The sequence below is a fragment of the Dama dama genome, chromosome 13 (genome assembly GCF_033118175.1).
Source record: "Dama dama isolate Ldn47 chromosome 13, ASM3311817v1, whole genome shotgun sequence".
NCBI lineage: Eukaryota > Metazoa > Chordata > Mammalia > Artiodactyla > Cervidae > Dama > Dama dama.
Genome location: NC_083693.1, coordinates 14,777,831 through 14,795,747, shown reverse-complemented (window position 1 = coordinate 14,795,747; position 17,917 = coordinate 14,777,831). Strand labels below are relative to the sequence as shown.

Below are 17,917 nucleotides of genomic sequence, written 5' to 3'. Positions count from 1 at the left end.
GTTCTCAACCAAAAGACATAAAGTGCCAGTTATTTGATGAGTTGTGCAGTTTTTCATTATAAAACATATTGTGGGAGTCTCACTTAAATTCTAAACATTGAAGATGTCATAGGACAAAATTTATGTGGACTTAAAATGTATGTGGATCTTAAGAATCAAGGCATCATTTCATGCTGGTTAAAAGGATTTTTTAAAATGGGGATTTGGTTTTGTGTTCTTAGTGTAAAACTATTACATGTTTATTACACAAGAATTGAAAAAAGAAAAAAGAAGAAAAATGATTGACCTAATTCTTACTCTCCTGCTGGATGTCTTGGTGCATTTGGGTTTCTTCTAGTTGCTGACTCAGACCTAAATCATTCCATGTCCACCTTTTTATACATGGTCTTGAGATTATTTCTTTAAGATTGATCTACAGAAGCGGGACAATTAGGTTTGAAGATTTTTAAGCCTCTTTACGTATTGCTGGGTTGTCCACCAGAGATGCGTTACTTTTATCCTCAATAGTATATTATTGATATTGTTAAGAGTAAATATTTGTTAAACCCTAAGTACATACCAGGCACTGGTTTCAGTGCCTTAGGAATAACCTTGTTTAATCCTCACAGCAACTTATAAATGGTACTTTTATCCCCATCTTATACCTGAGGAACATGAGAGTAAGAGAGATGTAGAAACTTGGTCAATGTCAACAACTTGGAATGGGCAGAACTTCCATTTGAACCTTCCTTAACCCTTAACCCTCAAAGCGTAGGCCATCCTGCAGGCTTTGAGAAGAACTGTCTGTTTGCACCTCCATCAAGTTAGTGGTTCAATGTAGTACCTGACTCCGCAGACGTTATGTTCAGTTACTGGAGTAATTTTTCTCCATCCAGGTTTCTTTTCACATAAATTAGATTATGAAATGAGAAAAGAATTTGCTTCTTGACATTGTCCAGCACTAAATGTTCCCAGAGTGTTTGACTAGCATCTTTGAAAAGTTTTGTGTGTGCGCGCGTGTGTGTTTTTCAGATGTTTGACTTTTTTCAGCTGCTTGTTAGGAAGGCCCTGCCTTATTAGCGTGAGATCAAGGTCCCCTGTCTGTGGCATGCTAGTCCTGATTTGGGTAGAGCTTCTCTCCAGGCTCCCTCAGTGGTCCCTCAGTGTCCCATCTTCTCCCCTCAGCGATCCTGAGGAATGGGGCTGGGGCAGGGACAGTGGGTCCCTCTGTGGCTCGTTGGGTGGGCAACTGTGTCATCTGAGAAAGCCCCAGCAGGGACTCTGCCCCGTCCTCATCCCGGGCACAAGTTGGTGGTCTGAGCGAGTGTGTCTCTACCCTGGCCCCAGAAATGCTGGGCAGAGCCTGGAACTGTCGATGCCTAGCCCCCTGGAACAGGGTTCTGTGGGGAGGAACAGGCGTGGGAGTTTTGAAAAGTTCTTGCCTCCCCACCACCACTATCCTGACGTTCAGCTGGGGGTGAGAAGCACCTGGTCTGGGTGATTCCGACCAGCGCGTTAGTGCAGCGTTTCTCACAGTGCGGTGTATACTCCAGTCCCCTGCGGATCTTGGTGAGCTGTAGATTCTCATCCCCTGGGTGTGGGACACCCCCGTCTCTAACAGGCATCTCTAACAGGCTCCCAGGCCATGCCAACGGTCCACCAACAAAGTGGCAAAGCTGAGACCTTGGCTTTTCCAAGGCACCCAGGGATCTAATTGACTCACAGAGGTCCTGGGGACCTGGGACAGACTGGAACCAGCCTTGCCTCGGGGCCTGAGGTGGGTGATGTCCAGAAAGTGTTCGTGCACACCAAGAGGCCAAAGGTTGATACTCCCAGCCCATGTTTCTCTCCCTTGAGGTCTGGGTCTGAACTGTGTGCTGCTGCTACAGCTGGTCCCCCCTCCCTGACTGCTGTGGCCCCCACTCCCTGACTGCCATGGCCCCCCTCCCTGACCTCCGTGGTCCCCCTCCCCAACTGCCATGGACACCCCTCCCCGACCGCCGTGGTTCCCCCGTCCCCGACCGCCGTGGACCCCTCTTCCCGACTGCCTTGGTCCCCTCTCCTCAACCGACGTGGTCCTCCATCCCTGACCACTGTGGTCCCTGGGCAGCACGGAGCAGGCTCAGAAAGTCTTCTCTTCTCAGGGCCTGGTTTCCCAGTGGAATCTCAGGGATCCATGCCACCACAGTCCGGATGGGGCTCAGGATATGCGCAAGGCTTGACCAACCTGTTGGGAATTGTGCAGCCTGTCGTGGTGCTGTTCTGAACCCTGGTGCTGAGGTGTGTGTTTATGCAGCGAACAAAACATGTAAGCCATAGAGTTGAAGAAGAGGGCAAAGTGACCTGAAATACACTGGAAAATTCTGTCCTACGGCTCAGCATTGTGGAAATTATGAAGAAAGAACAAATGCGCGCCCATTCTGTAAGAGTCAAAAGGTCCCATAGTGACAGGCAACTGAGGAGCCCTGGGGAGACCCTGCCCCAGGACCCCTGGGGAGAAAGTGAGCCCCCTCCCACTGGCTAGGGGCTGCTTAAGGGACTTGGCAGTCAGGCATCCGGCCCCTCTTGGCCTCCTCTCCTACCATTCAGCTAGCCTGAGGGTGGTGCCTGAGGGCAGAGACTGAGGGCTGTGACTGAGGAGAGTGACTGAGGGCCATGACTGAGGAGAGTGACTGAGGGCCATGACTGAGGACACTGACTGAGGGCCATGACTGAGGAGAGTGACTGAGGAGAGTGACTGAGGGCCGTGACTGAGGACAGTGACTGAGGGCCGTGACTGAGGAGAGTGACTGAGGAGAGTGACTGAGGGCCATGACTGAGGACACTGACTGAGGACACTGACTGAGGGCCATGACTGAGGAGAGTGACTGAGGAGAGTGACTGAGGGCCATGACTGAGGACAGTGACTGAGGACACTGACTGAGGGCCGTGACTGAGGAGAGTGACTGAGGGCCATGACTGAGGACAGTGACTGAGGACACTGACTGAGGGCCATGACTGAGGAGAGTGACTGAGGACACTGACTGAGGGCCGTGACTGAGGACAGTGACTGAGGACACTGACTGAGGGCCATGACTGAGGGCCATGACTGAGGAGAGTGACTGAGGAGAGTGACTGAGGGCCATGACTGAGGACAGTGACTGAGGACACTGACTGAGGGCCATGACTGAGGAGAGTGACAGGGCCATGACTGAGGGCATTGCCTGAGGGCAGTGGAGAACACTCTCTGCTTTCTTGCTGGGTCTGGAGGAGGACAGTGTAACCATGGGACCTGTCTGGAGACTGGGAATGCAGAGTCCATTACCTCGGACTCTGGACAAGAAGCCACTCCTAACTCCATGAGTGCTGGAGTGATGCACACCCCCGTCCCTCTGTTGTTTAGAGTCCCACAGGTGGTTATGTCTGTGTTTCCTCTTATTGTGTGAGAGGGGTGGTGAGTCATTCCTGGGACTCACGCAGTGTGAGGAGGGCTCAAGAGCCTGCCTGTGGGGCTCATTAGGCCTGCTTTCAGTTTTTAGCTCTGGCTTACCTCAGCTGAGTGGCTCAAGCTCTCTGATCCCAGATCCAGACAGACATAGAATCTCAGTCGGATATACCGGATCAGCATTTATTCCTGGCCCCCTAACCCATGTGAGTCCAGGGGCTCTGCTGTGTCCTGTAGTCTGCAGCTCTGCTCCGCATGGCTCATCTCCTCGGAACCCAACAGGCTGGCATGTGCCTTCTTCCCTGCTGGTTGCAGAGGTGCAAGCAGGGGAAGTAGAAGCAAGCTGTGTCTCTTAAGGCTGCGGCTCAGACTGACACGTTGTTGCCGCCATGCTCCACCCTTGGCGGAAACAAGTCACGTAGAGGAGCCCCAGTGAAGCGCTGCCTCCATGAGGAGGCCACTGCCAGGCTGTGGATGCAGGCAGAGGGTAAGAATTGGTGTCCGTCATTCCATCTACCACAGTAGGCGGTGGTGGGCTCAATTCTTTAAAAAATGTATCTTATTCTTTTATTTATATTTATTTAAGCAGCCTGCAGGGCTTCCCTTGTGGTTCAGCTGGTAAAGAATCTGCCTGCAATGTGGGAGACTGGGTTCAATCCCTGGGTTCAGAAGATCCCTTGGAGAAGGGAAAGGCTGCCCACTCCAGTATTCTGGCCTGGAGAATTCCATAGTCTACAATTCATGGGGTCGGAAAGCGTCGGACACGACTGAGCAACTTTCACAAGCAGCCAGCAGAGCCATTTTCTCCTATGAACCTTGATGGGAAGCCCCAGCCCGCCGAACAGCTAGCAGTGGGGTCGCTTCAATGGGCAGTCATGGAGGGGTGGGAGTGGTGAATCTCACCAATGAAATGATCTTCACCTTGAGCCCAGAGCTCTGGGGGCCCTATTTTAAAACACTGCCTGTTGGATTTCATTTTTGCAAAGCAGAAATATGTGCACCAAGACCACAGCCTGGGAGCAGGTGACACTCATACAGTCCTCGGGAATTATAGCTTTTGCTTATCTGTAGAGCTTATGTTTTCTACAATGAGCATGTGTTCTTTTGTTACTTGTTTTGCATTACTTTTGCAGTCAGAAGAATAATATTGCAATTTACTTAAAAAATTGGTGTCTGTTTAAATACGGAAATTTTGTGATTAGGATCCATACCTCCTGTGTCAGTGGGCACTGACTTCCAAAGTTAAATTTGCTTTAACTGGCCTCTCTCTCATTCACTTCTTTCTGAATTAAATGGGACAGTATTTGGCTTCAGGAATCTGCAGCTGTGCCTCACAGGGCTTACCCTCTTAGTTCTGTCCCTATTGGATGAGTTTTCTGCCTCACCTTCTCCCCAGGGCAGTCCTGCGTCCCCAGTCCACTAACTTCACCCCAGGAAAGATCCTTGCAGACTTAATTCTCAGCATTGCCTGAGGAGCACTGTCAGAAAGAGGAGCAGTGATACTCAAGTTACTCTCAATGTCAGAATAAAATCACCCTTTAAAAATCCTTGGAAGGTAGCATGCTTTGGAAATAATCTTACCATTATACCTCCAAGTAGAGTTAGGAAAAGATCCAAACTTTAATAAAAATTAGTTAAAAAAAAAAAAAAAAGTAACTTTTTTACTTTTGGGTGTTGGTAGTGATCTTTTGTGTGTGTGTCCCGGGTGTGTTTGTTAGTGCTTCTGCTTGTTTTGACTTGTGCAGCCCACCTTGTGCTTTTTCAGAATGGTTAACCCTTGCAGTGCCCATGAACGTGCATGTGGTGCCAGGTGGGCTATCGGTGCCTGTCCTGGGTTTGTGCAGCACAGTTGTGCCCCAGAAAGGCTCGTCACAACCATATTTGCACCGTCAGCATTCCCCTGGCCTTGGTTGCAGAAGGAACACTTGGAAAGTGTGGATGGGTCCCGAGTGCATGAGCTGAGAGAGCGAGGGTCAGTGAGATTCCCGGCCAGGACTGCGGGTCGAGCCAGTTTGACAAACAGGTCATTAGACATTCTTCTACATCTGCTTCACACTAGTCAAAGTGGAAAAACCTGTCCTGTCAGCTGAGGTTAGGGCTCCCGGGAAGCAGAGAAGTGAGGAAACTTCCAGATAATTCTGGCCAAGAATGCTTGGTAAGACTCCAGGACCACGAGGCTGGGGGGCACTTGGACAGACGTCACCCAGGGGGGTTTCACCCTTCTCTTCTCTGTGAGCTGCCCTGAGCTCTGCTACCTGCTGCTGAGCACTGTCCTCCACTGGGCCCAGCATGGACGGAAGAAGGAGAAGGAACATTCCAGAGGGCCCTTGAGTCCCAGATTTTGACATAGCTACTTCCAGTGTTCTTTTCTTCTTCCTTTGAGTTTTTCAAATCTATGTTGAAAATAACTTCTTAATGGAAGAGCCAAGTAGATTTGTCTGCCTTCCAGAAATAGAAATAGCCTAAATAGGAAGTGCCTTTTGTGTGGCCACATGCTTCCTCAGTGAGCCTTGGGAGGAAATCCTCCAAGGGGCAGATCCCTGGTTTTGGTGCCTTTCTGAGCATAACTGCCCACGCATGCCTTGGAGCTCTTCCTGGACCCGGTGTCCTGTTCACGCCTGCTGGGAGGACAGGGCCTTGCCAGGAAGGGGTCTGGCTGCAGGAACAGCCCTGGGCTACCAGGGAGCGGCCAGTGTTGTCAAGAGTCCCTCACTGGGAGGTGAAGGGGAAGGAGGCTGAGCGGCGGCCCAGGTCTTGGGAGAAGTGACAGTGGCATCCATCTGTGTGGGAGCGGTTAACACAGCTGTGCTTCCTGCTGGTGAAGACCTGCCCGTGACAGAAGCTCTGGGTCTGATGGGGCTTTTACTATTAACCTGGATCTGAGGCTCAAATCCTCTGATTATTTGTTCAGACTATGCTTGCTTGCTTCTAGCTTCGGGGAGCTGACTCTCAGATATTCGTGTGGGCTGCTTTGGTGGGATATCAGTGCTGCTGAGGCCAGTCCTGTCTCCGCTGCCTCGGGCTCCACTGCCTAGGCTGACTGGCATCCCTTAATCCCTTCCTTGAAATAACTAAGTATCTCGCCCTTGGACTCCATTTTAATCTGCGCAAACCATCCCACTACCTTCAAGAGAGGTAGCCCACGACACATTTCCCTCGGGTATCACCAAACAGAACTCCTTAGTCTGTGGACTAACCATTAGGCCATGGCTGCCTGGGCCCAAGGAGGGAACGGCCTCCCACCCTCACACACCCTGCTGCTGTGGGTTTGTCGCAGAAACCAGTACTTGAGAAACCAAGCACCACACTTGGAGAGTTGGAGAACTCGGGTTTATTACGCCGGCCGGCCCAGAGCAGTTAACACTCCAAGCTCTGGGCCCCGAGCAAAGGGGTTACAGAGTTTTTATGGACAGACTGTAGTGGGCAACACTAGCTCTTAATAGGCTGGTTTAAACTAAGGGGTTTCACATGTGTGGGAACAGCAGTCAAGATGGGGAGGATGGTGCCTGTCCTTTACATGGACAGGCATGATTAAGCAGGTTTGCAGGGGCTGGGCAATTGCAAAGAGCAGGACAAGGGTGAGTGAGATAAACTCCAGTTCCTGGTATTGTAAGCCCCATTTTCTGAGATTACATGACCTATGTGGTTTAGACTTTGCAAGGGGCAAGCTGAGTTACAGAGGCAGAAGGAGAAGGTTATGTAAAATTTTAACTTTTCCTCTTCAGGTTGGCTCTCTGGGGCATCCTGTCCCCCCACCCCATTCTCAGCGGGCAGAGCCTGAAGCTTACCCAGAGCATCTTCCCTGTCTCTTCAGTTTTAATTTGTGCTTTAACTTCTTTGTGTCTTGGTACTGCACCCTCTGCTTGGTCTTACACATTGCTGGTTTCTCCTCTGGCTCTGTTCATTATGCTCTGCAGCAAACCTATTGTGTTTTATAGATCACCCCTTTCATTTTAATTTCCCAGCTTTTCAGCCAGTTCTTTGATATGGATGCTACGTCCCCCTGTATCTCTCCAAGATGTCAGTCATATTTATTTTGAGGGCTTGTTCTTGCTATATAATGCTGTTTCTAGGTGGAAATGGGCCCCCCAGTTTCTGGAAAGCTAGAGCTCGAGATCCTGCTTAGGGGAGCTCAGGCACTGATTCCCAGATGAGAGTAGTGGTTGCCCATAGCAAGTTGAGTCATCAGCCAGTCCAAAGTTTACCCACACTCCCTTATCTTGGTGACTGGGTGATTTGTGTAGGTTTTCCCACTGAGCAGTAATATAAGGGGAAAGCAAGAGGTGCAGGTTTTCAGGTCTGGCAAGACCCTGCCTTGCCCAAGCATTGTCACTGTCAACTGCTCACTTCCCCTTGGAGACTCTTCCCCTTGGCCCAAGAGAGAGCTGCATTGGAATATGCCTCATCCTCTCCTGCCCTGGGGTGGTCAACATGCTCACAGGGGCATTGGGTCCTTGGCTCAATAGCAAAGAACTTAATTTAGCTTTGCGTGTGGGGGGATGGGGGTGGGGAGGGGTTTCTTCTTGCCTATCTGCAGCTGCCTTGCTTGGAGGCGCGGTTATCAGAGTTGGGTGCTTCTCCTTTATGATGTTAATCTTCCTCAAATGTTTGTGGGTATGTGGTTGGATGTTGATCTTTGTGTCTGGGATTCCCCAAAACTGTCTGTGAAGGCCATTTTGGTTAATGCAGGCTGCAGAGAGTTGGACAGGGAGACTGTAGCAGGTTGCCCAGGGGGTACACCTGGGTGTATGTCTTCTGGGTGGTGGGGGGCTACACAAACCACCCTAGTGTCAGCCACCACCTGAGGTTTCACACTTCGTCTCTGGCACACAAGGGACAGGAACCTTGGCCCCGTACTGCCTGGTGCAGACTGGAGAAGGGCTTACTGTGGGTTTTCCCTCTGCGCAGTACCTCTGCTGGTGGCTTTGGAGGCCTTACTTCCTGGATGCACTCCGCGCAGCCTTGCAGCACTCCTGAACCTTGCCCCCCTCTTGCACAATGGTTTCTGGCCCTATTAGGTCCCCTCGTTTTCTGTGCTCACATGGCTTGTTGAGTTTGATATGTATAGGAGTTTGTGGCTACAGTCAGGGCTCAGCCCACTGTCTGAATCTTGTCTTCCAGCATCTCTTTGGCATTTCCCAGGTGTGCAATTTGCACAGTTTTAGGAGAAACTGAGTAATGGTGTTAAAATCATGGACTTTGCAGTTGAAAGGAGCCAGGTTAAAATGCTGGTCTTTCTCTACCCCAGTCCTCATCTGTAACACAGAAATGGTTAGAATCTGTTTGCTAAGTATGCATGCTTGGTAAATCCTCAGTAAATCATGTAGCCTCAACTGGACTCTGTTTCTCTTAGTGAAAATAATGATATTATTATACTGATAAAAATGAGGAGGTCCTTAAAAATGGGGATCTTTGATTTTTGGGGGCTTGAAGCTATAAAAGGCATGGAATTTAAAACTTGATGAGTCCTCATTTTCAAAATGTGTTTATCACTGAAATGTGATGACCCCAATCTAATCATCAAAATTGTTTTGACTAAAACTGTTTAATTAAACTTTTAATTGAAAGTGTTTTCATTGAAGTCAAAATCTTTCCTCACCTTATCTTCAGAATGCTTTTATTGGGCCAGGTTACAAAATCTGTATGTCTCTTACTAAAGCTCGAAATTCTAATATTCATGAGTATCTTAAATGTTCAACCAAAAGCTATCCGTAAGGAGTGCCTTGAACTCAGAGAAATGGTGATAGCTGAGTCAAGTTTGGGTGGGCAGAGGGCCACAGTAGCAGAACCCAGGCTTCTTGGCATGTTTATGATTTCCGAGGAGTCATGGCATTTCTTGCTTTAGTAATCAGAACAGCACTCATAAAAATAAAGGGCCATATTGTTGTCTGCTGAGGGTTGTATTAACCGAAAAAGTTTGTACTACATGAATGGACATTTCCATAGAGGAAAATAGTGAATGTGACAATCACAGAGCAACTGTGTCCAACTCAGCCACAGGCTACAAACCTAGCCACTGAGGAGTGGGGCGCCCAGGAATGTAAACTCTTACTCAGACTGAAAATCGTCTCTGCATTTTTGTCTCAGGGCAAAAGGGTGAGGCTGCAGGCATTTGCTTCTGTTAAGCATTATCTTTTAGGCAGATACACTTTTGGTGCTTCTTTTAACTTTTCAGAGGCCACTTTATAATCACCCGTGGGGTTCCCTTCAAATCCACGTGTTAAATACATCAACTCATAACTCTGCGAGCTGCAGAGAACCCCTGATCCTGGCTTTTTGCTTTTTTGTGTGTGCCTGCTTTGAGATTTAGAAGGCAGATGGCAGTCCCAGTTTTGAGGCAAATCAGCTGGAGTCAATTTTTGTTGTTTGAATTTGAGGGTGTGTATCTGTGCCTGAAGACATGCAGAGGAAAAGGCAGAGTGAATGACTTCATGCCTTTTTCCTTGCCAAGATCCTAAAGCTTTAGTTGTTTGAGTACAGTCATACTACTCAAAAACCATAGTGACAATTTACAATTCTTTGGTTTTTACATCCTTCCAGAATGTCTTTGTATGTATACAAGCAAAACAAATGTAGGCTCATATTTTCCCTCTTTTACACAGTGGGTAGCTGATCACACACACTGTTCTGTACCTTGCCTCTTTCTTTCACACATTCTTTTGATAAATACATAGCATCTATTGTATTGTACCTCAGTTTATGTATTTATTTATTGCATTTATTTATTGTATTATACCTCAGTAAGCAGTCTCCTCTAATGGACATTTGGGCTATTAATATTTAGGTATATAACAAATAATGCTGTTGATGTCTTTTCACACATGTATAAGTGTATCTACATAGTAAATTCTCAAAGTAATGGGCCAAAGAACATGTGTGTGCATGCGTGATAAGTCGCTTCAGTCGTGTCTGACTCTGTACTACCCTATGGACTATAGCCTGCCAATCTCCCCCATCCATGGGATTCTCCATCCATAGGATTCCCCAGGCAAGAATACTGGAGTGGGTTGCCGTGCCCTCCTCCAGGGGATCTTCCTGACCCAGGGATGGAACCTATGTCTCTTACATCTACCTGCCTCAGCTGGTGGGTTCTTTACCACTAGCACCACCTTGGAAGCCCCAACAGGCCATAGAACATATGCTTCCAAATCACCCTCCATGGGAGTTTTTCCTGTTTGCCTCCATGATGTATGTGCTTGCCTGTTTCCCTATAGGCCTGACTAAGTGTTATCAAATTTTTGGTTTTTCCTAATCTGCTCTGTGAAAAAAGATGTCTCAGTATAGTTTTGATATGCATTTATCTTAAGATGAGTGAGACTTAGCATGTTTTAGTGTGTGTGAGAGCTGGTTATATTTACTTTTTTTGAGCTCTCTCTTCATATCTTTTCCTTATCAACCTCTAGGACCTTTTGGTCTTTCCTTGTCTTTCCTAGGAACTCTTTGCATTGACATTGTATGTAGTGGGTAACTAAATACCCTATCCGGACTCACTTACAAGCTCTGAAGAATTGAAATGAGAACTTTGAATGTCCAAGGGGCTATCAGTAGAAATGTTTTGCTTTTTTCTTAATTATTGAATTAATATAAATTAAATGTACACTGTCTTGGGAAAGTAAACGAACCTTTAAGACTTAGGTTAAATAAGTCTTATTTAGATTTAATGGAGAAGGAAATGGTAACCGACTCCAGTACTCTTGTCTGGAGAATTCCATGGATGAGGATCCTGGTGGGCTGCTGTTCATGGGGTCACACAGAGCCGGACACAACTGAAGTGACTTAGCCTGCATGCATGAATTTAGGTTTAAGTAAATCTAGTAAGGGCTAAATATCCAAAATGTATAAAGAACTCATAGAATTCAATATAAAAAGAAAACCTGATTTAAAAATGGGCAGAGGACCTAAACAGACATTTTTCCAAAAAAGACATACAGATGGCCAGCAGGCACATGAAAATATGCTCAACATCACTGATCATCAGGGAAATGCAAATTGAAACCACAATGAGATATCACCTCACACCTGTCAGAATGGCTATCATCAAAATGTCTACAAATAATAAATATTGGCTAGGATGTGGAGAAAAAGGAACCCTGATGCACTGTTGGTGAGAGTGTAAATTGTTGTAAACACTATGGAAACAGTATAGAGTTTGCTAAAAAAATTGGAAATAGAACTACCATATGATCCAGCCATTTGACTCCTGGCTTTATATCCAAAGAAAATCAATAGATTTATTCAAAATATATTTATATCAAAAAGAAAATTCAAATAGATATATGTACCCCAATATTCACTGCAACATTATTTACAATGACCAATATATGAAAACAACTTAAGTGTCCATCAACAGATGAATGGATAAAGAAGATGAGGTACATATATGTATATTCTTGCCTTGAGAACCCCATGAACAAAATGAAAAGTCAAAAAGAGACTACAGTTGTGGATGTGTCTGGCGGAGTAAGTAAAATCTGAAACTGTAAAGAACAGTATTGCATAGGAACCTGGAATGTTAGGCCTATGAATCAAGGTAAATTGGACATGGTCAAACAGGAGATGGCAAGAGTAAACATTGACATTTTAGGAATCAGTGAACTAAAATGGACAGGAATGGGTGAATTAACTCAAATGACCATTATATCTACTACTGTGGGCAAGAATCCCTTAGAAGAAAAGAAGTAGTCCTCATAGTCAACAAAAGAGTCTGAAATGCAGTATTTGGGTGCAACTTCAAAACCGACAGAATGATCTCTGTTCTTTTCCAAGGCAAACCATTCAACATCACAGTAATCCAAGTCTGTGCCCCAACCACTAATGCTGAAGAAGCTGAATTTGAACTATGAAGACCTACGAGACCTTCTAGAACTAAGACTAAAAAAAAACATATTCTTTTCATCATAGGAGAATGGAATACAAAAGTAGGAAGTCAAGAGATACCTGGATTTAACAGGCAAGTTCGGCCTTGGAGTACAAAATGAAGCAGGGCAAAGGCTAACAGAGTTTTGCCAGGAGAATGCCACTGGTCATAGCAAACACCCTCTTCCAACAACACAAAAGAAGACTCTACACCTGACATCACCAGATGGTCAATACCAAAATCAGATTGCTTATATTCTTTCAGCCAAAGATGGAGACGCTCTATACAGTCAGTAAAAACAAGACCAGGAGCTGACTGTGACTGAGACCATGACTTCTCCTAGCAAAATTCAGGCTCAAATTGAAAAAAGTAGAGAAGACCACTGGGTTTCCCTGGTGGCTCAGACAGTAAAGAATCCATGTGCAATTTGGGAGACCTGGGTTCAATCCCAGGGTTGAGAAAATCCCCTGGAGGAGGGCGTGGCAATACACTCCAGTATTCTTTTTTTTTTCACACTACAGATTTACATATATTTTATTTATTTATTTTTCTGTTTGGGAGATGTCTTTTTTTATTTTAATTGGGTGCTAATTACTTTACAATATTGTGGTGGTTTTTGCCATATGTTCACATGAATCAGCCATGGTTGTATGTGTTCCCCATCCTGACCCTCCCTCCCACCTCCCTCCCCATTACATCCCTAAGGGTCATCCCAGTGCATCAGCCCTGAGCACCCTGCCTCGTGCATTGAACCTGGACTGGCAATCTGTTTCACATATGATAATATATATGTTTCAATACTATTCTCTCAAATCATCCCACCCTCGCCTTCTCCCACAGAGTCCAACAGTCTTTTCTTACTTCTGTGTCTCTTTTGCTGTCTTGCATATAGGGTCATTGTTACCATCTTTCTGAATTCCATATATATGCGTTAATATACTGTATTGGTGTTTTTCTTTCTGACTTACTTCACTCTGTATAGTAGGCTCCAGTTTCATCCACCTCATTAGAACTGATTCAAATGCATTCTTTTTAATAGCTGAGTAATATTGCATTGTGTAAATGTACCACAACTTTCTTATCCACTCGTCTGCCAATGAACATCTAGGTTGCTTCCATGTCCTGGCTTTTGTAAACAGTGCTGTGATGAACATTGGGGTACACGTGTCTCTTTCAATTCTGGTTTCCTCAGTGTGTATGCCCAGTAGTGGGATTGCTGGGTCGTATGGCAGTTCTATTTCCAGTTTTTTAAAGAATCTTTACACTGTTCTCTATAGTGGCTGTACTAGTTTGCATTCTCACCAGCAGTGTAAGAGGGTTCCTTTTTCTCCGTACCCACTCCAGCATTTATTGTTTGTAGACTTTTGGATAGCAGCCATTCTGACTGATGTGAGATGATACCTCATTGTGGTTTTGATTTGCACTTCTCTGATAATGAGTGATGTTGAGCATCTTTTCATGTGTTTGTTAGCCATCTGTATGTCTTCTTTGGAGAAATGTCTGTTTAGTTCTTTGGCCCATACTCAGATGACCATTATATCTACTACTGTGGGCAGGAATTCCTTAGAAGAAATGGAGTAGCCATCATGGTCAACAAAAGAGCCTGAAATGCAGTACTTGGATGCAGTCTCAAAAATGACATAATGATCTCTGTTCGTTACCAAGGCAAACCATTCAATATCATGGTAATCCAAGCCTATTCCCCAACCAGTAAGAAGCTGAAGTTGAACAGTTCTATGAAGACCTACAAGAACTTTTAGAACTAACAGGCCAAAAAGATGTCCTTTTCATTATAGGGGCTAGAATGCAAAAGTAGGAAGTCAAGAAACACCTGGAGTAAATTTGGACTTGGAGTATGGAATGAAGCAGGGCAAAGGCTAATAGATTTTGCCAAGAGAACGCACTGGTCATAGCAAACACCGTCTTCCAACAACACAAGAGAAGACTCTACACATGGACATCACCAGATGGTCAACACTGAAATCAGATTGATTATATTCTTTGCAGCCAAAGATAGAGAAGCTCTATACAGTCAGCAAATATAAGACCGGAAGCTGACTGGGACTCAGATCGTGAACTCCTTATTGCCAAATTCAGACTTACATTGAAGAAAGTAGGGAAAACCACTAGATCATTCAGGTATGACTTAAATCAAATCCCTTATGATTATACAGTGAAAGTGAGAAATAGATTTAAGGGACTAGATCTGATAGACAGAGTGCTGGATGAACTATGGACAGAGGTTGGTGACATTGTACAGGAGACAGGGATCAAGACCATCCCCATGAAAAATAAATGCAAAAAGGCAAAATGGCTGTCTGAGGAGGCCTTACAAATAGCTGCAAAAAGAAGAGAAGCAAAAAGCAAAGGAGAAAAGGAAAGATAGGCCCATTTGAATGCAAAGTTCCAAAGAATAGCAAGGAGAGATAAGAAAGCCTTCCTCAGCGATCAGTGTAAAGAAATAGAGGAAAACAACAGAATGGGAAAGACTAGAGATCTCTTCAAGAATATTAGAGATACCAAGGGAACATTTCATGCATAGATGGGTTTGATAAAGGACAGAAATGGTATGGACCTAACAGAAGCAGAAGATATTAAGAAGAGGTGGCAAGAATACACAGAAGAACTATACAAAAATGATCTTCATGACCCAGATAATCATGATGGTGTGATCATTCACCTAGAGCCAGACATCCTGGGATGCAAAGTCAAGTGGGCCTTAGGAAGCATCACTATGAACAAAGCTAGTGGAGGTGATGGAATTCCAGTTGAGCTATTTCAAATCCTCGAAGATGATGCTGTGAAAGTGCTGCACTCAATATGCCAGCAAATTTGGAAAACTCAGCAGTGGCCACAGGACTGGAAAAAGTCAGATTTCATTCCAATCCCAAAGAATACTCAAACTACCGCACAATCATCTCACATGCTAGTAAAGTAATGCTCAAAATTCTCCAAGCCAGGCTTCAGCAATATGTGAACTGTGAACTTCCAGATGTTCAAGCTGGTTTTAGAAAAGGCACAGGAACCAGAGATCAAATTACCAACATCCACTGGATCATCGAAAAAGCAAGAGAGTTCCAGAAAAACATCTATTTCTGCTTTACTGACTACGCCAAAGCCTTTGACTATGTGGATCACAATAAACTGTGGAAAATTCTGAAAGAGATGGGAATACCAGACCACCTGACCTGCCTCTTGAGAAACCTATATGCAAGTTAGGAAGCAACAGTTAGAACTGGACATGGAACAACAGACTGGTTCCCAATAGGAAAAGGAGTATGTCAAGGCTGTATATTGTCACCCTGCTTATTTAACTTATATGCCAAGTACATCGTGAGAAACACTGGGCTGGAAGAAGCACAAGCTGGAATCAAGATTGCCGAGAGAAATATCAATAACCTTAGATATGCAGATGACACCACCCTTATGGCAGAAAGTGAAGAACTAAAAAGCCTCTTGATGAAAGTGAAAGAGGAGAGTGAAAAAGTTGGCTTAAAGCTCAACATTCAGAAAACTAAGATCATGGCATCTGGTCTCATCACTTCAATGGGAAATAGATGGGGAGACAGTAGAAACAGTGTCAGACTTTACTTTTTTGGGTTCCAAAATCACTGCAGATGGTGATTGCAGCCATGAATTTAAAAGATGCTTACTCCTTGGAAGGAAAGTTATGACCAACCTAAATAGCACATTAAAAAGCAGAGACATTACTTTGCCAGCAAAGGTCCGTCTGGTCAAGGCTATGGTTTTTCCAGTGGTCATGTATGGATGTGAGAGTTGGACTGTGAAGAAAGCTGAGCGCCAAAAAATTGATGCCTTTGAACTGTGGTGTTGGAGAAGACTCTTGAGAGTCCCTTGGACTGCAAGGAGATCCAAGCAGTCCATCCTAAAGGAGATCAGTCCTGGGTGTTCATTGGAAGGACTGATGCTGAAGCTGAAACTCCAATACTTTGGCCACCTCATGTGAAGAGTTGACTCATTGGAAAAGACCCTGATGGTGGGAGGGATTGGGGGCAGGAGGAGAAGGGGACGACAGATGAAGAGATGGTTGGATGGCATCACTGACTAAATGGACATGGGTTTGAGTAAACTCAAGGAGTTGGTAGGCCTGGTGTGCTACAATTCATGGGGTTGCGAAGAGTCGGACATGACTGAGCGACTGAACTGAACTGAACTGATTCCTAAGTATTTTATTCTTTTTGTTGCAATGTTGAATTGTTTCCTTAATTTCTCTCTCTGTTCTCTCATTGTTAGTGTATGGGAATGCAAGGGATTTCTGTGTGTCAATTTTATATCCTGCAACTTTAATGTATTTGTTAATTAGCTCTAGTAATTTTCTAGTGGAGCCTTTAGGGTTTTCTATGTAGGTTTCTATGTAGGTTTTCATGTCATCTGCAAACAGTGAGAGTTTACTTCTTGTTTTCCAGTCTGGATTCCTTTTATTTCTTTTTCTGCTCTGATTGCTGTGGCCAAAACTTCCAAAACTATGTTGAATAGTAGTGGTGAGAATGGGCACCCTTGTCTTGTTCCTGACTTTACGGGAAATGCTTTCAATTTTTCACCATTGAGGATAATGTTTACTGTGGGTTTATCATATATGGCTTTTATTATGTTGAGGTATGTTTCCTCTATGCCTGCTTTGTGGAGGGTTTTTATGATAAATGGATGTTGAATTTTGTCAAAGGCTATCTCTGCATCTATTGAGATAATCATATGGTTTTTATCTTTCAGTTTTTAATGTGGTGTATCACATTGATTGATTTGCAAATCTTGAAGAATCCTTTCATCCCTCAAATAAAACCCACTTGGTCATGATGTATAATCTTATTATGTTGTTGGATTCTGTTTGCTAGAATTTTGTCGAGGATATTTGCATCTATGTTCATCAGTGATATTGGCCTGTAATTTTCTTTTTTTGTGGCATCTTTATCTGGTTTTGGTATTAGGGTGATGATGGCCTCATAGAATGAGTTTGGAAGTTTACCTTCCTCTGCAATTTTCTGGAAGACTTTGAGTAGGATCGGTGTTAGCTCTTCTCTAAATTTTTGGTAGAATTTAGCTGTGAAGCCATCTGGTCCTGGGCTTTTCTTTGTTGGAAGATTTCTGGTTATGGTTTTGTTTTCTGTGCTTGTGATGGGTCTGTTAAGATTTTATATTTCTTCCTGGTTCCGTTTTGGAAAGTTATACTTTTCTAAGAACTTGTCCATTTCTTCCAAGTTGTCCATTTTATTGGCATATAGTTGCTGATAGTAGTCTCTTATGATCCTTTGTATTTCTGTGTTGTCTGTTGTGATTTCTCCATTTTCGTTTCTAATTTCGTTGAGTTGATTTTTCTCCCTTTGTTTCTTGGTGAGTCTGGCTAATGGTTTGTCTATTTTATTTATCTTCTCAAAGAACCAGCTTTTAGCTTTTTTTTTTTTGCTATGATCTCTTTTATTTCTTTTGCAGTTGTTTCTGCCCTAATTTTTGTGATTTCTTCCCTTCTACTAACCCTGGTATTCTTCATTTCTTCCTTTTCTAGTTGCTTTAGGTGTAGAGTTAGGTTATTTATTTGATTTCTCTCCTGTTTCTTGAGGTAGGCTTGTATTGCTGTGAACATTGCCCTTAGCACTGCTTTTACTGAATCCCATAGGTTTTTGGTTGTTGTGTTTTCATTT

The 17,917-nt window shown here is 44.6% G+C and overlaps 1 protein-coding gene across 6 annotated transcripts in view; it reads left to right on the top strand.

Moving 5' to 3' along the window:
- The window catches only part of LRRK1 (leucine rich repeat kinase 1), a 134,905-nt gene that overhangs the window by 6,513 nt on the left and 110,475 nt on the right, over positions 1-17,917 (top strand). Inside the window, exon 1 of one of the 6 annotated variants that reach the window (XM_061158564.1) lies at positions 12,057-12,353. The exons of the other annotated variants lie outside the window; for them this stretch is intronic. The gene's annotated coding sequence lies outside the window, so the exon portion shown is untranslated. Of the gene's footprint in view, positions 1-12,056; positions 12,354-17,917 lie in introns of those variants that run through there. 6 annotated transcript variants of the gene reach the window in all.